Consider the following 20,813-nt stretch of genomic DNA (forward strand, 5'->3'; position numbering starts at 1 on the left):
GCCGCGGGGCGTGCCGGGTCCTGGAGGCGGGACCAGGCGGCGCGCTCAGCTTTGGGGTCGGGACCGGCCTGCGCTCTGCTTTTTGTCGCCTTTCTGCATCCCTCTTCCTCCACCCCATCTTCCCCCGCCCCTCTCTCATCCTCCCCCACCCCTGTCCCCTCCACCTTGGAGGGCGTGGGCCCTCCCGCCACAGCTTATCTGGTAGGCCCTGGCTGGCAGCAGCCCCAGTGTCCTGGGGGGAGGAAAGCACCCACAAATGTGGTGCGTGCATGCGATGCAATATCATTCAGCCTGAAGAAGGACGTTCTGACACCTGCTGCCGCATGCGTCGACCTGAGGACGTATGAGCAGTGAAATAAGCCAGACACAGAAGGACAAACAGTGTGTGATCCCACTTGTATGAGGTCCCTAGGGGAGTCAGATTCAAGGGCTGGCGGAGAGGAGGGGAGGGAGTGTTTGAGGGGCGCAGGTCAGTTTGGGAAGACTGAAGAGGCCTGGAGACAGAGGTAATGGTTGCAGAACAATGATGAGCTTTAACAACTGAGCTGTGCACTTACGCATGCTTCTCGTGGTCACTTCTGTGTCATGTGTATTTTCCCACAATTATAAATAAAATGAATTAAAAAGGAATTAAGTCCTGACACATGCTAAAACATAGAAGAACCCAGAAAACAGTATGCTAAGGGAAATAAGCCTAAGAAACTCTTCTCCTATCACAAGACAAATATTGTGACTCCACTTCTATAAGGTATCAAGAATAGGCCAATTAGAGAGACAGAAAGTAGAACAGAGATTTCCAGGGGCTGGGGGAGCGGGGAGTGGGGATATATTACTTAGTGGGTACAGAATTTGGGGTGATAAAAAAAAAGTTCTGGAAATAGTGGTGATGTTTACACAACTTGTGAATATTCTTAATGCCACTGAATTTTACACTTAAAAATGGTTAAAATGGTAAGTTTTATGTGTATTTTACCACAAATAAAAGCAAAGACAAATTGAGCTTCATCAAAATGTTTACATTTTGCAGGGTGGCCAGTCAGCTAAGTGGTTAGAACGCAGGCTCATAACACCAAGGTTGCCAGTTCGATTCCCACGTGGGCTGCAGAACTGCACCCTCCGCAACTAGAGTGAAGACAACTACTTGACTTGGAGCTGATGGGTCCTAGAAAAACACACTGTTCCCCAATAAAATTTCTTTAAAAAAAATTTTTTTTTACATTTTGCTTTCAGAAAGACACTATTAGGAGAATGAAAAGATATGCTACAGACGGGGAGAAAACATTTGCAAATCATATATATATATATATATATATATATATATATATATATTTACATGGGGATGTAAAGTAACGCACAGAAAATATAGTCAATAATATGGTAATAACTGTGTATAATGCCAGGTGGGTACTGTTGAATAACTATGATGTACACCTGAAACTAAAACAATATTTTATGTTAGTTATATTTTAATAAAAATATATATTTTTAAAACCCAATAAGGGGCCAGCCGAGTAGCGCATTGGTTAAGAGTTGGCTTGGGATGCCAGCTCTGAGCAGCAGGGTCCTGGTTCGGATCCCACATTAAGGCCAGTGACACTGCCCTCTACAGCTAGGATGGTGAACGGCAGTTTGACCTGGAGCTGGGCTGCTGCAGCCCCTGCTGCAGTGGGCTGCCGTGGGCTACCGTGTGTAGCCAGCAGCCAGCGTGAGTGGCCGGCAGCCAGTATGAGCTGCCAAGAGCCGCTGTGAGCGGCCGTCCAGAAGCTGGCGACCAATCTGCCTCACCCAGGAAGAACACAGTGATAATACCAACATGGGCCAGTGAGGCGATGTCCTCCACAACTAGGCTGAAGAACAAGGGGACGGCGGCTTGTCTGTTCCCCTTCCCCCGATTCCCCAACGCTGTTCCCTGCCCCCAATTATTAAAAAAATCCAAAAAAACAAACAAAAAAAAACCAATAAGAAAACTTGAGAATAGACTTAGCCCACCAAAGAGGATAGATGGGTGGCCGTCAGCAATGAACAGATGCTCAACGTCATTACCTAGCTGGGAAATGCAAATTGAACCATGATGAGACACGGCCGACACACATATTAGAATGGCTAAATAAAAATACTGCCACTGGCAAGTGGTGACAAGGATAGGGTGACCAACCATCCTAGTTTGCCCAGTTGTTTCCCGCTTTGAACACTAAAAGTCCTGCATCCTAGGAAGCCCCCTCCCCATCCTGGGCAGAGCAGATGGTTGGTCACTCAGGGTATGGAGGCAGAGCCCAGAACTCTTATACGGTGTAAATGGTGCAGCCACTTTAGACAACAGTTTGGCAGTTGCTTAAAAAGTCAACTATACACCTAACACATGAGCTAGCATTCCCACTCCTGGGTATTTACATAGAGAAAAGAAAACGTACCTTCACACAAAAGCCTGTGCATAAATGTCTACAGCATGTCTAGTCAGCAGGGCCCCAAGCTGGAAACCGCCCAGAGGTCCTTCCGTGGCGAGTGGGTGAGATGTGGTTCCATCCATATGTGGAATCAACTATTTGGGCGAACTCGAGAGACGTGTGAGAGAAGGAGCCCGTCTCAAAGGGTCACATAGTATGGGATTCCATATAGGAGGCATTGTGAAAAGACAACAGCTGCAAGGGAGAAGTCGCCAGTGGTTCCCAGGGGTAGAGGGAGCCACCTGCTCCCACAGAGGAGAGCAGGAGGGCGTTTCTGGGGATGAGGGATCTGCTCTGTACCCTGACTGTGGAGGGGATGACACAAATCTATACCTGTATTAAAACTCAAAGAACTGTACACTAAAAAAGACAATTTCGTGTATGGTTTCCTAAAAGAAAAATTTTTAATTAACAATAATTCCTTAATATCAAATATGGAGTCAGCGTTCAAATGTCTTATATGTGTGTGTGCACAGACATGATTTCATATACGTAACTGCACACAGTTTGTTCAAATCAAGATCCCAATAAGGTCCATGTCTTATGACTGGTTTGCCTGTCTCTTTTTTCTCCTTCATTTCAGTGCCGAAGAAACCCACCCACTTGTCTTGTAGAGGACCCCACCTGCACTTTGCTGATGGCACCCCGCAACCCCAGCCCCATGCTGTGCACATTTCAGGCCCCTCCGCTGTGACATCACAGCTGCACTCCGGTGAGGAGACCCAGGTCATCTCTATCAGGTTGCTAACACACTCTCAAATGGAGGCAGCAACGTGTCTTCCTGGGAAGCCCTAGAGCGCAGCGTATCTGAGGACGCCCCACCGGGCACCCTGGCCTCTCCCGCACTGCCCAGGGTGAACCTGCCCCACAGCAAGTGGCACTCCCCTGAGGCTGTGCAGAAGTGGGGCATGGGAGGCACTGGTGGAGGGCGCGGCCCCCAGGGACCACTGGTCTTCCTTGGCTGCCCGGTGAGGCAGGGACTGACAGCACAGGGATAGGCACACACAGTAAGCAAGTCTGCTCAAAACCGGGAAAGGCTAGGGGCCCAGGACACCAGATGACCAGGAGGATCTCAGCCTCAGCACCACTGCAGGGCCAGATGGTGCAATTTCCCCTGAGTACAACCTTCTACGTTAGAAGTTCCCCAGCGTCAGGGATGGGACCAGCTCTGCCCTTGGCCCTGGGCCTGGGCAATTGGCTGGAGGACAATTGGCTGGAGGACATGTTACAGATGAGCCCTTTCTGCCGAGCCAGGGGCATGACCACGTCAGGTAGTGAGCGCCAGCCTCAGTGGGCCCTCCCTCCAGTCCGCATGGCTGCACGGATTCTGAGTGTTGGCCCACTGCCTCACTTCACCTGCTGAGGAGTCAGTTCTGTCCGCAAGGGAGCCCCACTGAGGCCCAGGGATCCCGGGAGGCCTCCAAGGTGGTGCTGAGGTCATTGGGCCAGGAACACAGAGCCATGCGACCCGTGTCTCCCTAGGGGAGCCACCCACAGGCAGGGGGCAGGGTTGCTGCCATGGTCTCCCTCCAGGTTGTCCAACCTCCTCTTCTGCTCAGGGACCCAGGTCGGTGAAGCGACACAGGCCTGAAAATTGGGCCAAGGGCTGGCCCCAGACCTGCGAGTTCCCAGCCTGCACCCGCACCAATCAGCTCCTCGATGGGTGGCTTCTCCTTTATTAAGTTCAGGGGACCCCACAGCTATCCCTGCATGTCACCCCAGCCGCCTCATTGTCTTGCTGCCTGCTGGCGCCCCTACTACCCTGACGTCAGCCTCCATGTCAACTGCAGGGCCCTCGAGCACCTTCAGTCCTCGGGGAACTGGCCCAGGATGGTGCCCCCACCAGAGCATTTGTTGGGGGTCACTGGGACTGGAAAGGTCAGAGAGGTGCCAGCCTTCCTCTTCTGAGCAAAGCACCACCTTCCTCCAGCAGGTTTACATCCAAGCCCCAGGCAAGCCTCAACTTCCTCTCCCAAAGCCCACGGGTGTCTGAGAAGGCAGGGCTTCCATGCCTGCATGTCTGTCACCATGCTATGGACGAGGACAGACTGCTCCAGCGGGAGTGGTTCAGTGAGGAGACCATGGGAACACACTCAGGACCAAGGGTTAAGTGAGAATCAGGTTTCAGAACTGCACACGAATTCAGAACTGCATAAAAGTCTACACTGTTTTGAACTGAGAGGAAATAGGCCTAAATACTACTCACAGTCCTTATCTTTACACAGTGATGTGGCTTTAAATGTGCCTTTTTTATGCTTTTCTAATTTTCCAAGTACACTTTAGTGTTTTTAGTTTTATATTCACAAAAATAAAAGGATGCCGGGCTGGCCGAGTGGTGCGATGGTTAAGAACTCGCTTGGGATGCCAGAGGGCCCCGGTTCGGATCCCACATATGAGGGCCAGTGACACTGCCCTCCACAGCTAAGATGCTGAACAACAGCTCAACCTGGAGCTGGGCTGCTGTGAGTCGCCGGCGACGGCGTAGGCTGCACTCCCTGTGGCAGTGGGTTGCCATGGGCTACCGTATGTAGCCAGCAGCCAGCGTGAGGGGCCAGCAGCCGCAGTGAGCGGCCGTCCAGAAGCCGGCGACTGATTTGCCTCACCCGGGAAGAGCGCAATGATGGTGCCAACTTGGGCCAGTGAAGCAACAACCTCCACAACTAGATTGAAGAACAAAACGACAGCAACTTGTCTGTTCCCCTTCCCCCAATTCCCCAGCACTGTTCCCATCCCCCCAATTCCCCAATAAAAATCTTTAAAAAAAATAAATAAAAATAAAAGGATGCCAAAAAGTGTATACACACTTTTTTTTTTTAAGATTTTTTTTATTGGGGAATTGGGGAAGGGGAACAGATAAGTTGCTGTCTATTTGTTCTTCAGTCTAGTTGTGGAGGACGTCGCTTCACTGGCCCATGTTGGTATTATCATTGCGCTCTTATCAGGTGAGGCAGGTCGGTCACCAGCCATGACGACTGCTCGCAGCGGCTCACAGCAGCTCATGCTGGCTGCCCGCCACTCATGGCAGCCCACTGCAGCCTACGCCGTCGCTGGCAACTCACGGCAGCCCAGCTCCAGGTCAAGCTGTTGTTCACCATCTTAGCTATAGAGGGCGCAGTATCACTGGCCCTCATGTAGGATCCAAACTAGGGCCCTGCTGCTCAGAACTCGTGCTCCCAAGCCAACTGGTTTTTTTTTTTAAGATTTTATTGGGGAATTGGGGGAAGGGAACAGCGTTGGGGAATCGGGGAAGGGGAACAGACAAGTTGCTGTTGTTTTGTTCTTCAGTCTAGTTGTGGAGGACGTTGCTTCACTGGCCCAAGTTGGCACCATCATTGCACTCTTCCTGGGCGAGGCAGATCAGTCGCCGGCCTCTGGACGGCCGCTCATGGCAGCTGCTGGCAGCTCACGGCGGCTGCCGGCTACACACGGTAGCTTATGGCAGCCCACTGTAGCAGGGGCTGCAGCCTACGCCGTCGCCGGCGACTCACGGCAGCCCAGCTCCAGGTTGAGCTGTTGTTCAGCATCTTAGCTGTAGAGGGCAGTGTCACTGGCCCTCATATGTGGGATCCGAACCGGGGCCCTCTGGCGTCCCAAGCCAGTTCTTAACCATCGCGCCGCTCGGCCGGCCCTGTATACACATTTTAAGAAAAGAAAAAACTGTATTAAAATTGCGCTGATGGTAACCACTTTGAGCACCTCTTGTAATTGCAGAAGTCAAACGTGACTTGTATTCATCTTTTATTATCGGTATATATTGAGTGTTACAATTTCAATACAGGTTTCCTTTCTTAAAACGTGTGTACATTTGTTTGGTCCCCTCCGTATGCTGCCTTTGGCTGCTGGCCGTGACTTTGAAATCTCAGAACAATACAGAGTTTCAAAACAAGGTGTTAATGCATAAAGAAGGGCTCCAGATCTCAGGAAGGGGAAAAACAGAAGAAAAACAACTCCCGTCAGGGAAACAAACAACCCAACAGGAGGAAAAGGGCCCCACTGGTCGTGGGTCCTGCTGGTGCCCAAAACAGGCCTGAATGGCCGAGGACGCAGCCTGCTGCCTGTTGGCCCTGCTCCTTGTCCCACATGGGCTGCAGGTTGGGGGGCCCCTGGCCGCCCCTGCAGAGGTAAGCGCCAGGCCCCCAGTGCAGCCTCCATGAGTCCTCCAGCTTCCACCATGGGGACCTTGGCTTTATGAGCTTGGGACACAGGATGTGTAGGCTGCCCCAATCTGTGTCCCCCTCTGCTGGCACCTGGCTGGCAGGTCCACATCATGTGACAGACCTTGAGCGCTTCAGTCGCAAAGGGAACGCCGCTCTGCTTGGGTTATTCATCAGTGACGCAGTCAAAAGGAAACCTCTGCGGGTTTTACAGCCTCAGGGAAGAGGGTGCAGCGGCTGCTGCTGGGCCCAGATGAGGGCTGGGCCCACAGCCAGAGGCCTGGGGGCCTTTTCCCCTGCAGGCCAGCACCTGCGGGCAGGTGGAGTGCCCTGGGGCCTCCAGCCCCACCCCTCCAGAGCTGGAGAAAAGGGTGTTGCTCTCGAGGTCGCTTGGGGTACGGAGTGTTCACAGGGCTCACAGCAGCTTCAGGCCCCAGTTCTGAGCCTGGGGTTCCCCAGTACAGGCCTTCCTTGCTCTGCACAGGTGGTCCAGGCCCTGTTCCCTTCCCCCACTGGAGCTCAGCTGGCTTTTCTCAGGGAGTTGTGCAACCCTGGGGGAGTGTTGGCCTCTCCAAGGGCCGACAGGCCAGTGACAGTGTCACAACATCATGCTTCCAGTGCCCAGTGAGGCCCTGCAGACTGGGTACACTGTGAACAGTCAGCAAAGAGATGGGTGGATGCTTTCTTTCCCTTTCAGTGCTGGTGAAGATCCTGGTGTCGCCATGGGCCACCGCCCTGCCCGATGTTACTGTCACTATAAGAACAAACCGTACCCAAAGTTTCGCTTCTGTCGAGATGTCCCTGATGCCAAGATCTGAATCTTTGACCTGGGCAGAAGAAGGCAAAAGTGGATGAGTTCCCACTCTGTGGCCACATGGTGTCAGATGAATAGCGCAGCTCTCTTCCGAAGCTCTGGAGGCCGCCCGTATCTGTGCCGACAAGTACATGGTGAAAAGCTGTGGCAAATATGGCTTTCACATCCGAGTTCGGCCCCACCTCTTCCACGTCATCTGCATCAACAAGATATTATCCTGTGCTGGGGCTCACAGACTCCAGACAGGGGTGCGTGATGCCTTTGGAAAGCCCCAGGGCACAGTGGCCAGGGTCCACATTGGCCAAGTCATCATGTCCATCCGCACCAAGCTGTAGAACAAGGAGCACGTGATAGAGGCTCTACGCAGGGCCAAGTTCAAGTTTCCTGGCTGCCAGAAGATCCACATTTCCAAGAAGTGGGGCTTTACTAAGTTTAATGCGGACAAGTTTAAAGACATGGTGGCTAAAAAGCGGCTCATCCCAGATGGATGTAAGGTCAAATACATCCCTAATCGTGGCCCCCTGGACAAATGGCGGGCACTACGCTCATGGGTCTTGGCACTGCCCCCTCTTTACACTCACCAATAAGAACTATACTTCTTGTCTGGTAAAAAACAAACAAACAAAAACCAATGGGTGGACGACACAAGTGGGACAGTGTGGTAGCCTAGGCCTCCCTGCCCAGGCTAGAGCGCTATGCTGACACATTCGGTGCATAACATGCTGGGGTCACGCAGTGTTGGCTGAGCGCAGGGCTCAAGGATTCGCTCCTGTGTCCTTCACAGAACCAGATCAGCACTGGCCCCAGGCAGACCCATCTGCAGGCCCGCACGGACTTGGGCCAAGGGCGCCTGGGGCAAGCAGCCCGGATGGTCACATCCTGTCACACATCGCATGCCTTGGCCTCCCACCCATCCTCCAGATGCTGCCAGCACCGGCTCGCTGGGCACAGAAAGGGGCCACTGGCTCCAGACTGAACACTCGCTTTGCTGCATGCCGGCCTGACGGAGCTCAAAGTCTGTGCCCTGTCCTGGTGTTCAGACCCTGGCAGTGGGGTTCCCTGGGGGACAACACTGTCTGTCCCCCAAACTCAGCCCCCTATCAGAGCTTTAGAAACGTCCCTTCCTGCTGGCCCGCTTCTGGGCACCCACACGAAGAGAAGGACCAGGGACGGACGATGGAGCCCAATACTGGAAAAGTGCACACAGCACATTTATCTGACAGAGGCCGAGGTGGGCCCCGCAGGGCTAAACCAAGGTGTCATCGGGCTGCTTCCTTCTGGAGGCTGCGGGGAAAACCCGTTCCCTGGCCTTTTCCAGCTTCTAGAAGCCACGTGCCACCCTTGATTCGTGGCCTCTTCTTCCATTTGCAAATCCAGCAACACAGCGTCTCTGTGACCCTGCTTCTCTCTGAGCTGAGTCGCCTCATGCCCCACAGTAGGCCCCTTGTGGTGACAATGGGCCCACAGACAACCAGAATGATCTCCTCCTCTTGAGATCCTTAATTTGATCACACCTGCTAAGTCCCTTTTGCCATGTAAGGTGACATATCCACAGGGATTAGGGCAAGACCTGCTTTGGGTTGTTATTCTGCGAGCACACCAAGCATTGGAAAAAGGCCAAGGCGGGCAGGAAACACCAGCTCTACCAAAGGAAGAATTCACCCGCCCCCACGCCTGGGAACAAGTGAGGGACCAGCCGGAGGGGACTCTGGAATATGTGTGGCTCGCATCTCAGAGAGAGTGCTGTGCCTCTAGCTAGAGACTGGGCATTAAAAAGTGAATTGAAATGAGACACAGTAAATAGACTAAGTAAGAAAATGACTGAAGATGAAGAAGAAATTCATGAGATGAACACTGAACCTAGGAATTCCTCCAGGATGTGGAACCAGAAAAAAACTGTGAAGGAAAAGTTGAGAGACATGGAGTAGAGTCCACAAGTCCTGCTACCACCCAACCGGATTGAGAGCAGAGAGAATGGGGGCGGGGGGGGGCACCACCCACCCACAAAGACACACACAGACACACAGGCACACACACAGAGACACACACAGGCACACACACGCACACACAGGCACACACACAGAGACACACAGACACACACACAGAGACACACAGACACACACACAGAGACACAGAGACACACACACTCACAGACACACACAGACACACACGCACACACAGGCACACACACAGACATACATACACAGACACACACACACACACACACACACACTCACAGACACAGACATACACACACAGAGACACACAGACATACACAGGCACACACACAGACATACACAGACACACATAGGCACACACACTCACAGACACACACGCACACACAGACACACACACAGAGACACAGACACACACATAGGCACACACACAGACACACAGACACACGCACACACACAGAGACACACACAGGCACACACACAGACATACACAGACACACATAGGCACACACACTCACAGACACACACGCACACACAAACACACACAGAGACACAGACACACACATAGGCACACGCACAGACATACATACACAGGCACACACACACACAGACACACAGACACAGACATGCACACACAGACACACACATACACAGACACACACATACATAAATACACATACAGATACATACACACACACACACACACACTCACATGGGAAAATGTCTCCCAAATTGAAGGGAAATGCAGGTTTTCAGGTTAGTCGGGGACATAAAATCTTAACCTGATACGTATAGTAAGGTTTCAGAACTCTAAAGATAAAGACAAGTCTTAAAAACTGAGAAGGGCATTGGGGCTCAAATGGTGTCCCTCAAAAAGACACGCTGGCGTCCTTAGCCCCAGAACCTGTGGGTGGGACCTTATTTGGACACAGTCTTTGTATTGTAGATGTGATCAAATTCGGATGAGGTCACACTGGGTTGAGGGGATCCTACGTCCAATAACTGCTGTCCTTATAAGCAGAGGGAGGGAGATTTAGGCAGAGATGCCCTGGTCCCAATGTGATGGGCTGAGCAGATGTGGCAGTGATGTGGCCACAAGGCAGGGAACACGAGGACGGCCGGCACCAGAGCCAGGAGACAGGGCTGTCGGGGGTCGCCCGGAGCCTTCGGAGGGATGTGGCTCTGCCGACCCCTTGATTTTCGGATTCTGGCCTCCGCTGCTGTGAGAATGCATGTCTGTTCTGAGCCACCAGGTTCCTGGGCTCTGTTAGAGCAGTCCCGGGACATTCAGAGAGGGTGAGGGAGGGGCGGGACCGGGCAGAAGGCAGGAGAGAAAGAGGAACAAAAGACAAGCTGCCATGAAAAACTGGAGTCTAAAGACAGTGGAGAGATAGCTTCAAATTCTGTTCCAAGCCATAATCTTCCAGGCAGAAGAGTGGGATTAAAGGCATTGGAAAACACGAGGCCTCAGGAAGTTTGCCCCACACGCCCAGTCTGAAAGAATGACCAGCCGGCATCGCCCAGAAAGAAAACAAAGAGGCAACCGACACCAGAAGCAGAGGACTCGAAGAAGGCCGCGCAGTGTCCTGTCAAGGCCACACGGGTGCCGACTGTAAAATAAAGGCCGGGGAACCACGGTCCCGGTCCGAAAAGCCCAGCAGCCCCCTCCCCTGCAAACTCTCCTCAGATGACAGTGAAGGAACTTTAAATGGGAGAAAACACCCACAAGAACAAAGAAAACCGGAGAGGAGACAACAGTGATGAGGGATTTTAGTGTTTTCCACCACATTTTAATCGAAGGTGAAGGTGGGAACAGCAGGTTGCACATGTAGCTCTCAACCCGAGTTATGCTGCTGTGGCAAACAGCCCCAGGGTCACAGGGGCTCCCGGCAGCCAAGTTCTCGTCAAGCAGGCTCCTTCCCTCTGCAGGTCCGCTCACACTGTCCTCCGTCCTGCGTCATTCCAGGAGCCAGGCGGCTGGAGCAGAGCCCTCAGGGTGGGGAAGCCGGCAGGTGACATGCACGCTGGTCTTCCAGCTTCTGCTGGGACAGGGCCCTCATTGGCCTGCTCATGTTTCGTGTACCGAGGGAAATCACCTGGCCCGGCCAGATGTCTGGGGGCAGGGAGTAGCCCCCCCCCCACAGGTAGGGATGATGACAATGGAAGTGATACAAATCACCACAACTCCAAGCATGGCCTAACGCTGCCGTCCCCACCTCCCGTACGGCCCAGTGTGCTGGGCAGCTCTGCCCAAGCCTCCTGCCCTCCAGTCTGAGGGATTCCAGCCATGGAATGCCGGGGTGGTGAGGACGGGGAGGTGCCACTTCCCGACGGTGGTCCTGGCTTCCTAAACTCTGCTCCAGGACACCACCAGCCACACAGGGACCCCAACCCCACCTAAGCAGGACACCTGAGGAGCCCCGTCAGAAGTCAAAGTGCCCAGGAGACAGACCTCCCTCCTTTCGGGTCTCCCAAGAAAGAGGCGGACCAGTCACCAGGCTCTGCCAAGATACCCCACAAGAGCTGCTAGGTCTTCCTGTCTACACTGAACGACGGCCACGGAGTCCCCCCCAAAGGGAAGAACCAAATCATACAGAAGTGCCAGGGGACACGGAAAGCAAAGCATGGGAAGGCCACCCACCAAAAAGTCTCTTAAAATCATAATCCTCAAAGAGATAGGATGCTGTGTCCATAGGCAGAGAGTAGCCGGCTGTGTTAGGGCAACAATCAGAGAAGAAGAAAGAGGCATCAGGGTTCAACAGAAAGGTCAGAGGATAAAATTCTGGAACTCTCCAGAAACCAGAACCAAAAGACCAAGAGACGGAGCAGACAATTAACTGTGGGGAGCTGGAAAGTCAGCAAGTCAACAGACCTGCCTCCGACCTGGAACGAAGCCACAGGCCGTCTGAGCTGAGAGCTGCCGGAATCCTGGGTCGGGAGAGGTGGCCCCGGGGACGGGGACAGCTGCTTTCCATCGAACGCCTCATAGAACTACTGGATTCTTTGGTAAAAATGCCCAATAAATGCCCGAACCTGCGTGAAAGTGGAGCTTACTGTGCCAGGTGTCAATCGTGCAGCAAGTAATTGGCCGTGAGGAGCCGCACGGTGGGTCCATGCACCGTGTCCGCTCGGACCAGGTTTGTCTCTGAGTTTCAAGCTCGGGGAGGCGCAGGCCAGGCAGCAGGAAGCGCTGGACCAACAGCCAATTGGGGAAGAAAAAGGAAAGTGAAATCTCTCTTACTAACATTCACAGAAATGGATTTTTAAAAACCGCAGCAGCCGGTCAGGAACAAGGCTGGGTGCGGGGAGGGGACTCACATCATGGGACCAGAGCCTGCAAGTTCTGAGCAAGAAAAGAGACGAGATTTGAAGGAACAGCCTTGGGTGGGGTGGAAGGGGAAAGACTAAAATTAAAAAAAAATTTTATTAGGGAACTGTGTTTTTTCAGGACCCATCACCTCCAAGAAGTAGTTGTTTGAATCTAGTTGTGGAGGGTGCATCTCAGTGGCCCATGTGGGATTCGAACCGGCAACCTTGGTGCTATGAGCCTGCGCTCTAACCACCTGAGCTAACCGGCCGCCCGACTTGCAGCATTTTTAACAGACAAAGGATTAATACTCAGAATACATAAAGAATACGACGAGTCAATAAGGAAAAGAAATAACTCAGAGAAAATGGGCGAATTCTATGCCCAGACAAATCACGAGAATTCCACAGCAAACAGGAGGGCGGACGGGAGGACGCTCAACCCCCTAGTGATCAGGGACGGACGCGCTCATTAAAACAGCACGACACCATTGCTCGTCCATCACATGGACAACACTTTAAACATTTTACAATCGATAACACCGAGGGTGCTGCCAGAGGCAATGGGGACAGCTATGTGGCTGGTCCAGCTGGCCCTGGACGGTCCACGCAGGCCCTCCCTGCCCAGGCTGGAGCCGCCCTTCCGGACTCCGGCAGGATGAGTTGGGGGGGAGGCTGGAGTGTGGGTGGAAGGGAGCCCTGCACGTGGACCCCTCCCTGGCCGCCTTGCTGTGTAGGCTCCCAGTTTGTTTATCAAGCACTCAACCGGGATTATACAAAACCCTTGTGGTCTGGGCTCATGAAGAAGAAAAGGCTTCTGACAGAAAACAAACAGGGAGGGGCTGGCCCAGGGGGCATGTGGGCCAGTGGACAGCAGCCCCAGGCCTCAGCCTTGGGAAGCTTTGAGGTGCTTCCGCTGTCACCCAAACCCCATATGATCACCTCCTGTTTCTGTAGGATCGCTGCGTCCACGGAGGAGCGGGGAACGGACACCCATCCTCAGCACAGCCCCCAGCTCAGGGGCCCCTGTCCCCCTGCCTCTGCCCACACACCTCTCCTGGGGGACAGTAGCACCCATGGGATACCACCCGGACTTGGAACAGAGTGGGGTTGGGGTGCGGCTCTGACCTGTGTGGGCTAGGCAGCCCTTGTCCCCTTCATCCCTGTGTGGGGTGGAGGCCACGAAAGCACCACAGAGGTGACCCCTCCCCCAGCCAGCCCCCTGCAGCCCTTGCAGGTCACCGCCAAGGTTCCCAGCTGGGGCTCTGTGCCCAGGCAGCGGGCAGTGGCCCACCTGAGGCCGCCCAGCACGGGGTTGACACGCTGATGTCCCCTTGGCCACTTCATTAGCTTCTGCTTCTGGGACTCTTAAACCGTCTCCAGGGTCCAAGGACGCCATACATTTTGGTCAGGATCCCTGTCCCTCACTTCCACCCACAACGTATGGTCACATGGCTGTCCTGACCCGCTGTGGGGGCCGCCTGTCCTTTCTGCCTGCCTTGGGGTGGGGAGGAGCAAGGACCCCTTTCCTGTCAGAGCAGCGTGAGTGTCACTCAAGCTGTGTCCCATCACTACCACAATTGCTGATGGAGGGGCGGGCATCTGGGACCTCAAGAGAAAGGGGGCAAGAAGGACGTGGGTTTAGAATAAACCTGTCGCCTTAAAAGCAGATGACTGGGGGGGCCCACTGAGAGGGGTGGGGGGCCACAGCTGCAGCAGCTCCCGCTTTGGGCGCAGTCCATTCGGGCAGGCACTCAGCACAGCTCTACCACAGGGTCAGGGGAAGCGCTGAGGACGAGAGGGGACACCTGAGGTGCACAGCTGGCCAGAAGGAGGGGCAGGCTCTGCCGGGCCGAGTATGTATAAAATAATGTGAAATGAGATGACGGTTTGGACTTCCGAGAACAGTCCTGGGGTGTGTGAGGGGCAGACTGTGTCACACCTCCTGGGGGCTCCACCTCAAGTCCTCCTGGCCCACCTTGTCCTCGGCTACCCTCGTGGAGACCTGCTTTGCACAGAGATGATCTGGGAGGAGGACATTTCAGCAGGGTGTGGGGAGCAGCAGGGCAGAAGGAAATGACCCGTGAACAGAGCTATGAAGACCAAGGGAGGAAGGAACAGCAAGTGCAAAGGCCCTGAGGCCCTCACTTCTGTGATGATCTGCAAGGAGGTGTGTGGCTGGAGCCCCAAAACCAAAGGGTGGGAGGGGAGAGGAGGCAGCAGAGGTTGTGGGGCTCCGGTTCCACTCAGAGGGTGAAACCAGGTGCTGGGAGCCAGGCACTGATGTATCTGTCTGGCTGGTTTTGAAAGGACACTCTGTCCCCATGCACAGGTTGGATGGGGGTGGGGGTATGCCATCCAGAAGAGGGGGCTGGTGGCCTAGACAGGGGTGCCAGCAGCAGAGGAGTCAGAAGCTGCTCTTATGGTGAATTTTGAAAGGAGAAAGAGGCTGTGGTGAAGGCCCACCTACTCAAGGGCGCCTGTGCGCGGGCATCGTGTCCCCAGCCTGCACAGCGCCCCGTGAAACCTGCGGGCTTGCCCTGGACTACCTGGATGCGTAATGCCCTGGAGGCCCAGACTCCCGCCCAGAACCTCACCCCAACCTTCTCCTCCACCCACAGCAAGCCCTGCACACCAAAGGCCTCACTGAGTCCCGCACAGCCAGCCCCACCCGCCCACTCCCGTCCACCCCCGCCCACGCCCCTGCACACTCTGGCCACCCAGTTCCCTCCAGGGCCAGGCTCAGGAAGAGGCCGGCACAGGCTCTGGGGTGGCTGCAGTGTCATTAGGGTGTTCCGGGGGCCTGTGCATTTGCTCTTGGGAAGGGGACACCATCCTGTGTATGCCTGTCCCATTGAATGGCTGTAGGGGGGACCAGGCAGGGACCCCTCGACCATGTCTGAGGTAGGTGTTGCCACTCATCTTCCAAATCTGGCGTCACTGGGTTATGGGCCCCTCTGCCTCCCAAACTGTGACCCACACAACAGCCCTGAGCAGGTTTTTATGGAAAGCCAGGATCCTTCTGTCACCTCCTAAAGGGGCTCATGAGCCCCACCCTCATTCATGCTGTTTGGTGGCACTGACAGGCCCCTGTCCCCCACCCAGGGCCAGGTATGTGACCAGACCTGACAACAAGACATTTTCCCTATTTCCAGTTACAGCTGGTTCAGCTATGACCCATGACAGAAGCTGCCAGCCCCAGGGCACCCCCAGGAGCTACCTGGAAAGACTGGCTTTTTTCAACTTAAAAAGGCTGAGTTTGTGGGGTGTAGACAGAAAGCTGTAGGCCTTAGTCTACAATCACTGGGGACAACCTGCCTGAAAGCAAAGCCATCACGAAGGAGCTCAGACAGACTCACAGACGGAAAGAGACTCCTGGATCTAGCCATGCCTGAAACCAGTGGGCCTCTCCCCGGACATTTTAGTCCCATGATTCAACAAGTCTCTCTATGCTCCAGCCAGCAGGGCTCTGGGCACTCGGAAGGCCCGGAAGGGACCAGGTGCCACGCTGAGTCAACACCGGGCAGAGGGCTCAGGTGCCAGGTAAGAGTGGAGAGCAACAATTCTACAGAGGCTGAAAATCAGGGCCCAGGGTGACTGGAGGAAAGTCAGAGCACCTTGGGGAGCTGGGCATGGGGCAGCCTCCTGCAGGCCTCAGGGGGCAGGACGACAACTCCGGCAGACCGGGTTTTGGTCTGGATAAGGGCTGTGGTCTGGGTGCTCCGGGTGGGTTTAAGCTCCTTGTAGCTGTTTGGGCCAGAAGCAGTTCTGTACTGAAGAATCCTGAGACACGGCCTTGCCCTGATCTCCAATGTCCAGGAAGATGCCGGCTGCTTTTGGGCATGGCAGCTCCTGGACTGAAGGGGTTGTGCTAGTACCAGTTATGCCCACTGATTCATCACTTCCACGTCAGAGCCCGAGAGGTCTTTCTAAACCCACCCGCCCTCCCCAGGAGACAGGACGCACAGAGCCAGATCTCATTTCATATCGGAGGAAACTCAGGCTGGGAGTGGGGCCAGAAGTTGCCTGAGGCCACACTTGCCACTGTTGGGGGGGAAGGTCACAGGGGTCCGTCCACAGGCACAGATCCTTCCCCTGCCAGGCAGAGGTCCATTCCAGGGATGCTGGGGTCAGACTCCAGCTCACAACCTGGCTACGCCCAGTCCAGCAGTGTTTCCATATTCTTATCTATAAAACACAGGGACCCCCAAACCTGAGTGAGTGCTCTTCAGAAACGCCAGAGGCACATGCTGTCTTGGTTGCCAGGTTCTGCCTTAAAGAGAACATTAAACGCACGCTCACATTTTAGGGTCCTGTAGTTTTTCTGCAAAAACACCTGACAATTACTGAGCACTTGCTACACGACAAGTAATTTTTTACATGGATTAACTAATTCGGCCCTCTCAACAACCACAGGCAGTAGCTATTCTTATTTTCTGGTCTGTAGGTGGGGACGCCAAGGTGGGCAGACGTTTGATAGCTTTCCTAGTGTCTTGTAATGTTCTTGACAGGTTTTGGGATCAAGATTATGTTGGCGTCACAAAATGAGTTGGGAAATGCTCCCTCATTTTCAGCTTTTTGAACAAGTTTGTGTGCAGTTGGTGATATTTCTTCAACTATTTAGAAGAACTCCTCAATGAAACATCTGAACCTAGAATTTTCTTTGTAGGAAAATTTTAAATTATAGATTAAATTTATTTAATTGGTATAGGACTATCGAGATTTTCTATTTTTTCTAGTGTCAGTTTTCATAAATTGCATTTCATTTAAATTTCAAATTTACTGTCAAAGTTGTTCATAGTCTCCTCTTATTAGCCTTTTAATGTTTGGAGTACGTGTGGTGATGTCCAATTTCATTCCTGGTATTGGAATTTGTGTGTGTGTGTGTGTGTGTGTGTGTGTGTGTGTATTTCTTCCCAATATTTCTAGAGGTTTATCAACTCTATTAATCTCCTCAAAGAACTAACTTTTGGCTTTGTTGATTTTCTCTAATTTTTGCTTTGTTTCACTAATTTCTGCTATTTTTATTATTTCCTTTCACCTTTGGTTTTTTTTGGGGGGTGGGGGTGGGGGAGAACAGTGTGTTTTTCCAGGACCCATCAGCTCCAAGTCAAGTAGCTGTTTCAATCTAGTTGTGGAGGGCGCATCTCAATGGCCCATGTGGGGATAGAAACAGCAATCCTGGTGTCACACGCACTAGGCTCCAACCAACGAGCTAACCAGCCGCCCCCACCTTTGGTTTTAATTTGTTATTCTTTTTCTAGCTTCTTGGGTTGGAGCATAGAGCATTAATTTTCAACCTTTATTCTTAAGCTATAAATTTTCCTCTAAGCACCGCTTCACCTATGAGGTCGGACAATTAAGTTTGTGAACTCATCCTAGAAAAAGAACTACATACCTCATTGCCGAATATCACTACCATTACCTTTGAAGTACTCTCCTTGGGAAGCTATGCACCGATGCCAGCTTGGGAATCTATGCATCAATGCCAGTGCCTAGTCCACCCTTCAAAGCAATTTTGGAACTCTTTTTCTGGAATGGACATCAGAGCTGTTGTGAATGCCATCAAAATGTCTTCCTTTCAATATTTCCTTTATCTTCAGGTAAAGAAAGAAGTCACTGGGGGTCAGATCAGGTGAGTAGGGAAGGTGTTCCAATACAGCTATTTGTTTACTGGCTAAAAACTCCCTCACAGACAGTGCTGTGTGAGCTGGTGCATTGTCGTGATGCGAAAGCCATGAATTGTTGGTGAAAAGTTCAGGTCATCTAACTTTTTCACGCAGCCTTTTCAGCACTTCCAAGTAGTAAACTTTGTTAACTGTCCAGTTGGTACAAATTCATAATGAATAATCCCTCTGATATCAAAAAAGGTTAACATCATTGCAACAAGTTTACAAACTTAATTGTCATACATTCTGCAGTGTTTGATATGTCATATTTTCACTATTGTTCACTTCAAAATATTTTACAACTTCCCTTGTGATTTACCGTTTGACCAATTGATTATTTACAAGTGTGATGTTAATTTCCAAGCACTTGGAGGCTTTCTGGTAATTTTACTGTTAATGAGTTTTACTTTAATCCAGAGAGGACACACTTGTATGATTTCAATCCTTTGGAATGTATTGCAACTTTATGGGCCAGAATTTGGCCCGTTGTGGTTAACGACCTATGTGCACAGGGAAAAAATATGTAATCTGCAGCTACTGGCTGTGTATGTGTGAATTAGGACAAATTGGTTAACCCTGTTGTCTGACTATGCTATGTTGGTTCAGGGGTAGAACCAGGGGTCTAGAAGAATCCAGAACAGGTCCTCACGTATACATCACTTGATTTAGGATGGGGAGTCTTCTCCAATTCAGTGGGAAAATGACACTTTTCCTTCTTTCTGTCTTTTGTTTGTTTTTTGGGTTTGTTTTTTTTAAGAAAGTTGCAGCTCAAAGTGGCCCATGCGGGGATCAAACTGGCAACCTTGTTAAGAGCACTCGCTCTAACCAACTCAGCCACTGGGCCGTCTATGATGGTCTTTTCAATAAAGGATGCTAGGTCAACTGGATACCCACAGAGAGAAAACATGAGTTCTGACCCCCTACCACACCATTCACAAGAATGAATTTGAGACCCATCATCACGTGGACACTAAAACAATTGCTTCTAAAAGAAAACACAGAGTGTCATAATGACAAAGCACTGACTATAAGAGAAGACTGGTAAGTTGGACTCCATCGAGAATAACTCCCACTCCAGCCAGCCGAGTGGCGCATTGGTTAAGAGTTGGCTTGGGAAGCCAGCTCTGAGCAGCAGGCCCCTGGTTTGGATCCCACATGAGGGCCAGTAAGGCTGCGCCCTCTACAGCTAAGATGGTGAACAACAGCTCAACCTGGAGCTGGGTTGCCCTGAGCAGCAGGCCAATGGCTGGCTACCATCTGCCTGGCCAAGGAAGAGCGCAATGATAATACCAACATGGGCCAGTGAAGCCACGTCCTCCACAACTAGACTGAAGAACAAAAGGGCAGCATCTTGTCTGTTCCCCTTCCCGGATTCCCCAATGCTGTTCCCTCCCCCAATTCCCCAATAAAATCTTAAATAAAAAAAGAAAAAAAAAAGAATAACTCCCGCTCATTATAAGCAACAGTGAACCACAGAGCGGCACAGAATATGTGCAATCTCTTCAATACAGTGCAAACGCACGTATCCATCTCCAACACACAGCCATGTGTCCACCAGGGACACGTATCCAAAATATTGACTGAAATGCTACGAATCAATTAAGAAAATGGAGCCGGGTGGTGCCACATCTAGGTCCTGATCACTGGCCCCACGGGGAAAGATCCAACCCCGCGGCCCTCCCCGAGCGCATACCGGGAACTCGCGCAGGCCTCCTTAAGCGGGGAGGCGGCGGGAAGCTCTGGCGCGGCTCCGCCCTGGGGGTTGCCTTTTCCTTAGAAGGCGAAGCCCCAAGCCTCGCCTCCCGCCCGCGGAGAGTCGTGCGGGGCGCCCCACGCACCCCTCGCCTCCGACGCCGCCACGGGAGCTCCAGGAGCGCGCGAGGACACGCGCATTCCGCGCTCCAGCCGGGCTCGGGGGCGGAGGGGCGGGCGCGCGTCCTCGCGGGTTTGAATGGAAGGCTCCAGAGCGGCGGCGACGGCGGCGAGCAGGTCCTGAAGCCCGAGCTGCGCCCCGGCGCCCGCGACATGCGGCGGGAGAGGTGAGCAGGGCGAGCGCGGAGTCCCTCCCCTGGCGGCCGCGCCATGGGAACGGCCAGGCCGGGCGCAAACACCCCGGGACCGCGAGGCGCGGAGTGCGGGGCCGGACCGGGGTCCTGGCCGTCGCGGGCTCGGAGCAGGCTGGGCGGGGACCCCCGCCGCGCACTCGTCTCCGAGCGCGGGCACGGCGGCCCCAGAGCAAATCGCCGCTTCCCGCGGTCCTGCCTACCCCCGGCGGCCGCGGGGATCTTTGTGATTTAATCCGGAATCTAAAAGAATGTGACCCCGCGTTGTTCCAGTCGGGGGCACAGAAACGAGCGGCTCCACGCCGCTGGCCGCAGCCTCTCCCGAGCCGCGCCCCGCCCGGCCCGGCCTCCCCGTGCGCTCCGGCCCCGCGCGCGGACGCGGTCTGGGCGCACGCCGCCCCGGTCCCG

General features: G+C 53.3%; 1 protein-coding gene and 1 pseudogene across 3 annotated transcripts in view; both read left to right on the top strand.

Annotated features, from left to right (window-relative positions):
• The first annotated feature begins 7,320 nt into the window (after window positions 1–7,320).
• On the top strand, window positions 7,321–7,863 carry LOC109374231 (60S ribosomal protein L10-like; annotated as a pseudogene).
• A 12,190-nt stretch (window positions 7,864–20,053) lies between these two features.
• The window catches only part of BOK (BCL2 family apoptosis regulator BOK), an 11,938-nt gene continuing 11,178 nt past the window's right edge, over window positions 20,054–20,813 (top strand). The window contains exon 1 of one of the 3 annotated variants that reach the window (XM_019627901.1): window positions 20,054–20,381. The gene's annotated coding sequence lies outside the window, so the exon portion shown is untranslated. The remainder of the gene's footprint in view (window positions 20,382–20,813) is intronic. The other 2 variants (XM_019627911.1, XM_019627891.1) reach the window with 2 other exon arrangements.

This window comes from Hipposideros armiger, unplaced genomic scaffold (genome assembly GCF_001890085.2).
Source record: "Hipposideros armiger isolate ML-2016 unplaced genomic scaffold, ASM189008v1 scaffold_17, whole genome shotgun sequence".
NCBI classification, from domain to species: domain Eukaryota; kingdom Metazoa; phylum Chordata; class Mammalia; order Chiroptera; family Hipposideridae; genus Hipposideros; species Hipposideros armiger.